The sequence below is a fragment of the Sturnira hondurensis genome, unplaced genomic scaffold, assembly GCF_014824575.4.
Source record: "Sturnira hondurensis isolate 20B ecotype Veracruz unplaced genomic scaffold, ASM1482457v3 Scaffold0004322, whole genome shotgun sequence".
In the NCBI taxonomy this organism is placed as follows: domain Eukaryota; kingdom Metazoa; phylum Chordata; class Mammalia; order Chiroptera; family Phyllostomidae; genus Sturnira; species Sturnira hondurensis.
In genome coordinates, this window is record NW_028076953.1 from 2,219,887 (window position 1) to 2,231,291 (window position 11,405).

Consider the following 11,405-nt stretch of genomic DNA (forward strand, 5'->3'; position numbering starts at 1 on the left):
GTGTGGGGTCTGAAGGGAGCCAGTGTGTGCGGCAGGTCGGGGGTGGGGCAGGTGCTAGAATAGTGATGTTAGATAGGGGGTCTTCGGGCGGTCCTGGGTAGGGGTAGGGATCTTGGATTCTTTCTCAGGATGTAGGCTTCGGGCAGAAATGCACTAGTGCAGCCCAAAATCTGCTTGCCCTCCAACTAACATTCAATACGCCTGCTTTGCACAGGAGCCTGGGTCAGAATGGAAGCGATTTCCTCAGAGACCTTGCCGCTGCTGCCAGAAATTCCCAGCATTCCACTGGCTCCTCAGAGGCCCTCTGGAAATGTGTGCATGCACTTTCTTTGAAGCAGGTAACACATTAACAACCCCTCCTCCCACTCACATTCCTGGATCTCAAAGGTAGGCTGTGGAGCTAGGCTGCTTGGGGCAAAGGCCAGCCCTGCCTCTTGCACCTGTGGAACCTAGGGCAAACTTTTTAACCTGAGAGACCAAGTGACAGTGAGGCGCCACCAGAGCGGAGGGTGGCAGGGTGCAGCGGACATGTCACAGCTACATACCTTTACCCATGGGCCCCGTTCACCTTCCCCACACTAATTCACAGCACACTGCTCGACATAGCGTTTCTAGCAGAAATAGGATGTGAGCAACATTCGTAACTTAACGTTTTTCTAGTAACCCAATTGCAAATGTAAAAGGAAACAGTTAAAATTAATTTTAATAGTGTATTTTATTTAACCAACTATATCCAAAAATATTGTCACTTTAATGGGTTATTCATGTAAAAAATTATTAGTGAGATTTTTACATATGTTTTGGTACTCAGTCTTTCAAATCCAGTGTGTATTTTATTCTCAGGGCACATCTCAATTTGGACCAGCCACAGTTTAAGTGACCACCTGTGGCTAAATGGTCACACGTGGCTAGTAGCTACCACGCTGGATAGTGCAACTTGAGAACCATGGTCCACATGGCTGGACAGAATAACAACATTAGCTAATATATCTTGATTACCAGCTGAGACACCTTGGGCAAATTATTAAAACTGTGCCTGTTTCCTCCTCTGTATAAGAGAAGTAATGAAAAGTAGCACATTACTGAGCCTTAATTTAAGACATTATCAGAAGCCCACATGTGGTTTCCTCAGCTTGGAATGCCCTTTCTTCTCCTCCTGAAAATCCTATTCAGTCATGAAGAACTTGTTCAAATGTCACCTCCTCTGAGAAGCCTACTCGCCTTGCCTCTTAGGCTGCATCCGGTGCTCCGGGCCTGGTTCAGACTCTCTCACGGTGCTTCCCACGTTGCTTTATGATTGTTTCCTTCCCTGTCTTCTGGGTGAATCAGGCTCGGATTACTGTACCCATTGATTCTAAGACACAGATTTTCAACCGTTCAGAATCTCTGAAATCAAGATTCACTTATATTGCAATAGGCAGTGTTTTTTTTCCTTTCTTGGTGAGACAAAAAAGAATTTAAAAAGAGTAATGGAATGATTGCAATATATAACACAGATTTGATGAGTTTTAGTATTTGCCTTTGTGTCCCCAGGCACGGGGCTCAGCAAATGCCATAAACGTGTCGAATGTACTGACAACACTTATAAAAGTTTACTGCCATTACCGCACGTGTAAATTATTTGGCCAGCTGCCTCTGTGCCACTCTGGATGGTAAGCTCTCCAAGGGCAGAGACTGGGGGCTCTTTCATAGTGAGGGGCTGGGCATCTTGTGAGAGGCCGAAGTGGAACACCTGGTTTATGAGGAAAATGTGCCCTCGAGTCACATGCAAAGAAAGAAATCCCACCGTTCTCATTATAGTGTAATTAGGCTTTAAAATTTCCTTCACTAAAATATCCGATTACTGTATCAGGAAGCGGAGCGATCCAGTCAGAGCGTCGCGAGAAACGTGCACTTGTGGGAGGGATCAGGGGGGCAAGAGTGAGCATTTCCCCTAAATGCTGCCTGTTTCCTCAGAAACCCCATAGGGCCCCAAACGGATTATCTTTCAAAGGACTCATTACAAGGCAAGCGCTTTTAAATTCCACACGTTTTTTAACAAAATCTTTTATGTTTAGAAGCTCCACTGTCAAATCATGTTCTTTCTCCCCAGTTAGTTCATAATATGATCTACACATAGACAAAAACATGCCCAAAACCCTCTTACCAAGAGACTTCAAATCATTAGAGGGTTAAAAAATAATGCTCTGTCCCCCCCCCCCCAAAACGGCGGAGGGGTGGGGATAGAAAAATGGAGACCTTTTGATGAGTGTGATCTCTAAGTTCTACCACATCGGAAACAAGGAATTTAAAAAAGCCAAGTATAAAATGTCTGGAATGCACATAGAGTTCCTATAAGCAAATATTGAGTTTTAAGAATTTGGGGTTATCTCAAAGTTGTTGCTTAAAGGTGCATTGTAATGAAGGGTTAGAGGTTCTATCAGGTCACAAAAGGACTCAGTCTGAGGGCTTTATCCCTCAGACAATCAAATGTGCACAAACACCACCCCCCAAACTACCACCATTCTATCTTGGGGGAAATCGCGTCTGTCCTATCTTTGGCAAGCAGGGCAAACACTTGAACTGAACTAAGGGTGTGTGGTTTTACTTTTTTTTTTTTCCTGAAAAGAAAACATGTACAAATGCAGTTAAAGTAAATTGCTCTCCGCCTTACCAAACACTCATGTTGGCTGAGGGTGTAGAGTCCTGGGCTGGGCCTGGCTGGATTCAGGCTGCGGGGGCTCCTGGGAGCGTGGCCAGGCTGAGCTCCCTTGACAGCTCCTGCATCCTGGAGTTGAAAGGGAACCAATCACAATGTTTTTTTTAAGTATGAGCAGTTTATTTCAATATGAATTATACTTTTATAAAGCTGTAAAAAATGGCTCTACATTCAACAAAATCTTTACATCCCACTCTTTTAAGAAAAGGTGTTTGGGAACCCTATATTGACCCCACCATCTCTCTCCTGGGATTCAATATTGCCTCAGTGGAAGCCAGTATTGGTGGACAATGAAGGACATTTTCACCCATGTCAACAGGAATACTGACGGGATTGCAAAACTAACAACCCAGGACAACAGACCCTCACTCTTACTGTCTTTGTGCTTCTGTCTCTCAGTAACGGCCTTGAGAAGAATATCGCTGAGAGACTACAGGAATCGTCACATCCATACACTGGAGAAGCGAGGTGAGCCTCGCTGAGCACACTGGGATGGTGGCTCATATACACTGTGGGGACCTGCTGCGCAGTAGAGACAAAATGCCTTCAATCATAGGAACTGGCAGGCACATAAAGCTGGCAAGAGACCTGGGCAGGTGAGAAAGTGCAGCCAGCACACATGCTTTACTGAAATTTATGAGGGCTCTCCCCATTGTGAACGTTCGCGTAAACTTCCACTCAGACAGATGGCTCCGCAGAGTTACCTTCAGTGTCATTACACTGAACGAGACAACAGGATGTTCCCGAAAACCTAAGCATTTACATAGTGTGAACTCTCCAGTGTCAAGAGGGCATGGATTTATGGCTAAACGATTTCTCTCATTCACTCCTGCCTTTCCCTAGTGTGAACTCTGATGATTAACCGAGGACAGTGCTAGTGGTAAGAGGTGTCTCACATCCACTGCACTCAAAGGCCTTTCTCCAGTGTGAACTCCGATGATAACAAAGTCCACAGCTACTAGTGAAAGATTTTCCACATTCATGGCACACAAAACACTGTCTTCCAGTAAGGAAACCCTGGTCCCAAACAAGTGGGGGGTTGTGACCAGTGGCTTTCTTGTATTTTCCCAAGGAGTGATAACTTTTTTCTTCTTTAAAAAATCATGCCACACTTAGGGATTTCACTTGGCCTGTCCCTGATGTGAGTTGCCTTTTGCTGGAGATGGCCTGAGGTGGTCAGAAAGTTTTTCCCAATCTCCCTGTATGTAAAACACTTCCGTGACACATGGAAATTGCAGCTTTTGTAAATGAGATCCTGTCCATCTTGCTCATGAAGCAATTCTCTCTCATGTTCTGCTGCTCCTGGTGCTGGTGAAAACATGTACTGAAATAAGACCATTTTCACACACCCCACATCTCAACAGTTTCTGGCTGAGTATGTTCCCTGTTGCTCAATGAAGTGGAAAGCGTCTCTCCAGGCTGACCCACTCCTCTCACAGGGGTGGCTCCTCCGACAAGACAAAGCTGCCTTGGGATGCCTTGCCTGAGACACTCCTACAGACACTCTGTTCAGTGGGTACCTCCACATCTTCTGTTCCTCAGCAGTAGCCCAGCATCATGTCAAGCTCCATGTGTCTCTGAGGCTCATCAAGAGGCGTCATTCCTCCAGGGAGAAGTACACAGCTACTCCTCAAAGGTCATAACAACCTGAGGAGCCCGGCCTCTCAGCAGGGCCCCCACTATCAGACTCTGCGGGGGGAGCGCAGCTGCAGAGGAGCCCTGCCCCCATCCCAGCACAGTGGTCTCTGTCTAGGGCCCTGGCAAGGCTCAGCAGGGCCTCTCCACCCCAACCTGGCACTCTAGAGCCTCTGACCAGATGAGCCAATCCTGAGAGAAGTCAATCACGCAGTATTTAACTTTCTGTTTTTCCTTCTCTTCCTTCTCTCCTCAAGTTCAGTTGAAATGAAATTACTCTGGCTAATGACTCTAAAAAAAATCATTCAGTAGATGGTGGCCATGTCCCTCTTGAGAATACTCCCACCTTTCTCCTTTCTCCTCTGATATTAATGTATGCCCTCACAAAGCTTCTTTCTGGAGAAGATTCCTGCTACCAGACTGAAGCCCTCCTAAGTATGGATACTAATGGGTTAGGCAGCTTAGAGCCATATTGATGTGACGCTATCCAACACATGCGATTTCACTTGCTGGTCCCAGTAAGAGTTTACAGTGCCTATCCAGGAGGCAGGCACCCACAGACCCACAGGGACGAGAGACAGGGACCGTTGCAATGAGGCAGGGCCTATAGCAGAGGTATGAACAGACCTCTTAACAGGAGGAAGGAGGAGCTCTTAACTGTCTACATAGTAGCTACTCATCCACTGCTTGCTGCATGCAGGCATCTTCTATATATTATTTCATTTCATCTTTACTTACGGGCCAGTTGCCAGTTTTGACTCCTGGGGAAGGTGGACTCACCATACCTGGCATTCTTTCTTGACAAGCTCTCTTGACCAATCAATCCCTTTCCCCTTAGTTCAGCTGAAACAAAGCCGAGACTTTTTTCTCCCTACAAATGACTTTACTGGAACTAAGGAGGAAACAAGGAAGGACAGTGCAAAAACACAGAAGCAGAGAAGTTTATACAGTCACAGATTTCTTATCTAGCAGAGCTTCCTGGGGAATCGGCTTCCCTTCCGCCTGCTGCACCCTCCACCAAGAGCCCCGATTGTTTGTGTGCAGTAAGATAAACACATTTCCAAAGGAGATGGGCCCCTCTCTTCGAGAGAGGGCTTCTTTCCCTCCATCCTGCTCCTCCCTCTCCCCCAAGGTCCCACACTAATGAAGGAGAACATGATCAACATTAATCTAATACATCTTAAAAAATCCGGTAATACCATGTACCCAAATTGAGGAACATACAACAAAATAACTGATGCGTAGTCATCAAACGTATTGAGGTCATAGAAGTTAAGGAGAGGGGACTACTTCAGAAGGAGAGACTAAAGAGATGTGACACCAATGTTCAATGTGTGATTCTAATGTAGTTCTTTTGCTTTAAAGGATATTGTTGGCAAAGACTGAATGGAGTCCAAGGATTAGATGATGGTATTTGACAAGTGTTACTTTCTTTTTTTTTTTAAGATTTTATTTATTTATCTTTAGAGGGGAAGGGAAGGAGGGAGGGAGAGAAATATCAATGTATGGTTGCCTCTCGTGCGCCCCTTGCTGGGAACTGCATCCCCTGCTGGGAACTGGCCTGCAACCCAGGCATGTGCCCTGACTGGGAATTGAACTGTGATCCTCTGGTTCACAGGCCCACGGTCAATCCACTGAGCTACACCAGCCAGGGCGACAAGTGTTACTTTCTTGATTGTGGTGGTTTTATTGCTGTCATGGTGGCAGATAGATGTCTTGGTTTATAGGAAAAACATATTAAACATTCACTGGTGATGGGACTTCGTGTTGACAACTTATTCTCAAGTGGTACAGGAAAAAAATGTTCTTTGTACTTCATTTGCAACCTTGTTTTAAGTTTAAGATTATTAAAAATTCTTTTAAACTATTATTATCCAGCAATCCCATTTTTAGGAATCCATTCCAATGCTACACAGTTGAAAATACCGAAAGAGAGAGAGAGAGAGAGAGAGAGAGAAAGAAAGGAAGAAACACCAGGCTGTTAATATTTTTGTCAACAAAGATGAAACAACTCAAATACCCATCATTAAGTGACTGGTTGTGTAAACTAAACAAGTCTCAAAAAAGGAAAAATATCTTTATGTACTACTATGGAGTAATCTCCAAGATATAGTAAGCAAAAAAAAATATATCAGAGAGAAAAAATGTTCATATATATATGAATATATATGTACTTTCTCGCATCTTCATGTAAGCTTTCTTAATTCCAAATGTCTAACTGAAACTACAAATGGTCATTCTCAAAGGCATTTGAGAACCTGCCTCCTGTCACTTGTCATTAATTTTGGCTCAAATAAATTCTTGTAAAAATCATCCACAGGTTTAAATATTTCTTATGTTTCAGATATATATATCTGAAAAAAGAAAATATGCATTTGTATGTGTGTATAACATTTTAAAAACAAGCAATAGAAAGATAAATTCTGAAATTTAGACGTAAATAATTACCTATAGATACAGGAGAAAATAGGGTGAAGGAGATATGAAATAGAAGCTAGACTACTTTAAATATGTTTTATTTTATAGATTTGACCTTGGAACCATGTATTTTATAAAATTACATTTTAAAGAATTACATTTTAAAATTACATGTAAAAATTACATTTAATTTTTGCTTTTGAAATGAAAATAAAGGAACATAAAATGAAACAAATGGTCCTATATGTGCATACAGTTTGCATAACCACACAGAGGGAACTTCTCCCTGGGACTTTAAAACAGGAGCTTGACTGCAGGCCCCCAGGGAGATGTCCCCTGGGGGCAACAAGAACTAAAACAAGAACAAAACCCACTCAGGCTCTTTTCAGAATCATGTTGTTGGTAGAAGTATTGGTAGTTTTTCTGAGATGCATGTGTGTTGTATGATAGAACAAATTCATAATTGTGTGATAATGTATCATTTCCAGTGTCTTTGAAAACCAGAATTCTCAACTTAGGAAAAAAGGAAGCAAAATCCCTATAATCCTGAATCTGAATTGGAAATAGTCATATGAACTCATGATATATTTCTCTTAAGAAGGAAACATATTTCCTGGCTCTGTCTACTAAAAAGGCCTAGGAATGAGTAAGCAGTTAGCAGAGTAGCCCCAGGCCCAGGGTGAGCTCCAGAAACACCCTTTCCCACTGAAAGGAACAAGGCTCTTTGGAGAAACAGCCGATTCCATATTTAGAGCAGGAAATGCACAAGATGTGCCTGGAACATCTCGTCATACCAGATTTAAAAAATGTTATCGAAGACTACTAGGATTCATCAGAGGACCGGGGAGCCAACTTTAAGAGGCTCCACTGGTCAAAACGGACAGTTTGAAAATCAATGATGATAGTAACTGCAATAAATTCAAATGCATCAAATATGTTTAAATTCATGCGTTCATGTTGATCCTAAAAGATAATAACTTGTCACACTTAGAGGAGTGTGGTAAATCCTTTTTCTTTCTCTTGCCTTTTTTTACATAAACAATTGCATTGGTTAACCCAGCAGAGTTTCTTTTCCCTTTATAGAAACATTGCAGCTAATAAATGAAGAAGTGATAATAAAATGAGGGCATCATCACCACTATTTTGCAACTTCTAGTGAATTCATGGGTCCAGGAATTAATTATCAATGGCTGCTAGTGTCACAAAAAGAGAGAAACCAGATGTTACATGCTTCCTGGTGGAAGAATACAGCATCTAGGAAGCAGCCCTACCAAAAAAAAAAAAAAATTAGCCCTGAAGCTGATCAAGCCCAAGATCCAACTACCAATTTACAAGAAAACCAGAACACAGTGAGACATGTGCAGTGAGACCCCTGGGAGTTCAAAAGCCCTAGACTGCTAGAAACTCCACAGAGCTAACTCAGCACCTTCAAGGAAGGAGAATGTGAGAGAGAGAGAGAGTGAGAGAATATGGGAGGTGGAGGGGGAACTATGGATGAAAAATAAACATAATAAAACACAGCAAGCAGTCACAATGTGTGGACTTTATTTAGATTCTGAGTCAAATAAAGAAACCTTTGAAAAATGATGATATTTATAAGAAAATTTAAAAATTAAACACTGGCTAGATATTTGATGATATTAAGGACTTATTGCTATTTTTTAGACGTGATAATGGTGTTATAGCTATGTGTTTTCTTTTATTTAAAGAGTCCTCTCTTAGGGATTCATACAGAAATTCCAGGATGTCTGGAGTTTGCTTCAAAATAATGCAGCTGGGGTGGAGGAAGTGAGTGGGGTTGTATATAAGATAATACAGGGTAGGGAAAAGAAGGTTTACAGTTATTCGTATGGAAAATATATAATAACTAATAAATAATAGTACAAGAATAAACTCTGTGCTTTGTATACTCACAACTGTAAACCTACTTTGGCCCCACCTTGTGTGGGCCATGAATCCATAAATGTTGCCACTGAATCATAGGTACCTTTTTATGGGCCTAAAATCTTCTTGCATGTTCTCTTTGTACACACTTGGAATTTTTTTCATAATAGAAAGTTAGAAAATAACACCTACTAGGTACCAGGGACCAAGCTATAAATTGACATTACAGAAAAAGTCAGATTTTTTCTTTCATGACTTGCACATGTGGGAATGGAGAAGAATTTGATGGCAACGCCCTCAGCTCTCCCCTCACTGGATGAGATGAATATGCAGTTTCCTTTGCCAAATTGGAAATTGAGAGCAGAATGCAACCCTGTCTAAACAGCTCCTCCGAGGAGTTTGTCGAAGGCCGGAACCATTACTCAGGGTCCAGCTGCACAGCATTCTCATCCACCCAGAAACACATGCAGATATGTGCGAGATCAAAATAGGCCCACATGTGGGTTTCAACAAAGAACAACAAGACAAAAGTCCCACAGATGCATCTGACCTCTCCCTTGGCCTCTGGGCCGTCCATGGAAATGTGAACTTCCCTTTGACACTGGTATGACACCCTTCGGCTGCTAACAACAGTCTTATAGAGATTGGGCAGAGCCCTTTGACTGCACCAGGGCAGGGGGCCCAGTGATGGCACCCACACTACAGTCTCCTCTTATTTCTGGGCCCCACGCTCTTTGCAGTTTAGCTCCGTGATCCTCGAGGGTAGAGTCATAAATTCAGCTGGACAGTCAGTCCCCTGCCCAGAGTGCTGACTTTTATCATACATGCCTGGGATATTTTCCCAAGGAATCTGAGAGAAAATGGCTTCATCTGAGAGAGACATGTGGCACCACAGAAATTCACAGCAGAGGACTGGGCCTGGGCACAGCTCTCCCTGAACTTGTGCCTCGCTTGCATTTGACTTGCAGTGAGGGAGTGTTCCTGTGGGAATCCGTATGGCTTTCCATTCATTCAAACACTTACTGAGCCTGAGCATTGGAAACCCTGGAAGATGTAAAGAAGACAGGGTCTTCTCATGAAAAGCTGTCGGACGACTTCATTTTAGGTCGGGGTGTGACCAGACCATAACCGAGACCAGAGGGGAAAGAGACAATTTCCAACTACATGGCAAAATTGGGAGAGGTGCAGTCGACCTTAAAAGATGAATAAAATTTCCAGTTTCAATAGTCAAGGAACTGGGCGAGGGTGCAAGGAGAACAAAGTAGAAATCCTGGTGGAGGAGATATCTTCAACAAAGTCCTGCAAATAGGATTTTATAAAATCTTCTGCAAGGAAAATGAGTAAAGCCATTGTTGTCAGGAAAACTTCATAGACGAGAGTGTTGCAGAAGCTCGGAAAGTAGCATGGCCTATTTTGGTTCCTTGTGACTATTCATTAGTCTTGCAGAGTGCTGTGATATCCTCTGCAAAGAAAAATAAAAAGCACAGGGGTCAAAGTAGTCAACTATTGCTTGACAATACATTCAATGGATTAACCGATTCTGAAAGTAGAATTTGAAAACGGGTCAAAATGAGGTGGGACTCAGCTCCACTTATCCATACCAAAGAGGCTCTTTGCTAACCTCCTTAATCCAGCTTTTTCTGGTCTCATGTTGGAACAAATATTTTTCCAATTTCTCGGTGAACAATGGAAGATGTATATGGTTTGGTTTCTGTGAACCTTGGTGCTACTAATATTTTGGGCCATGTAATTCTTTTTTGTAAGGGCTTTCCTGTACAATGTAGGGTGCTTAGCAGCATCCCAGACCCCTACCCACTAGGTGCCAGGAGCACTCACTGTCCCAGCAGCCAAAACTGTCTCCCCTTTGCAAATGTCCTGTGAGAGGAGAGGTGCAAAACTGCCCCAGTCGAGAACCACTATACTCAATGAAGAAATAAAAAATCATACTAAAAGCTGACATTTATTGAGTGTTTATTATTCAGGGGTTTCATACATTAACCTATTTAATCCTCAAAATATCATGATGAAGTACTGTAAAATTATTATTCACACTTGACAGACAGAGTAGGGAGTGAGGAAGGTTTATCAATTTCCCAAGTCTGACATTTCTCCTCAGTAGCAGACTCAGGACCTGACCCAAGCACTGCCAAACCATCACCCGCCTTGTAGCACCGTATATTGTCCTACACCCTGGAGTCCTCAAACCTCTCTCACCTGGCTGGGCACCAACCACACAGGAGTCCCTGAGAGCAGTTCCAATAGAATTGCTGAGAAGCAGACTCAGCAGGCCCCCAGGATGCCAGGCACATTGCCTAGGACAGTTCTGGGATCCTTCCTCATGGCCACATGTCTTTACTCTCCTCCCTGCCACTTCTGGGGACTGTGTGGCTTGTCTGTGTCCTACACTGACAACATCCTTTCTGGAGTAGTTGCCACCCCTGTTAGTGCCCCATGGTCAAACCCCTTTGCTTGTTGCCATGTTGATCTTTTCCTTTCTTTCTTTTTCAATTTTTATTAAATTTATTGGGGTGACATTGGTTAATAAAATTATATAGGTTTCGGGTGTACAATTCTGTAACACATCTTCAGTATATTGTATTACATGTTCACCACCCAAAGTTCTGTCATCAATTATCCCCCCTTTACCCTCTTCTACCTTCCCCGCTCCCATTCCCTCTGGTAATCACCACACTGTCGGCCTTGTCTATGAGTTTTCTTCCTTCCCTCCTTCCTTCCTTCCTTCCTTCCTTCCTTCCTTCCTTCCTTCCTT

The 11,405-nt window shown here is 43.0% G+C and overlaps 1 long non-coding RNA gene across 1 annotated transcript; it reads left to right on the forward strand.

The window, feature by feature from the left end:
• Window positions 1-418: 418 nt before the first annotated feature.
• On the forward strand, window positions 419-11,159 carry LOC118986561 (uncharacterized). Its single transcript, XR_005066406.1, has 3 exons — window positions 419-627; window positions 3,098-3,166; window positions 10,752-11,159. It is a non-coding gene; the product is annotated as an uncharacterized LOC118986561 (long non-coding RNA).
• The last annotated feature ends 246 nt before the right edge of the window (window positions 11,160-11,405 follow it).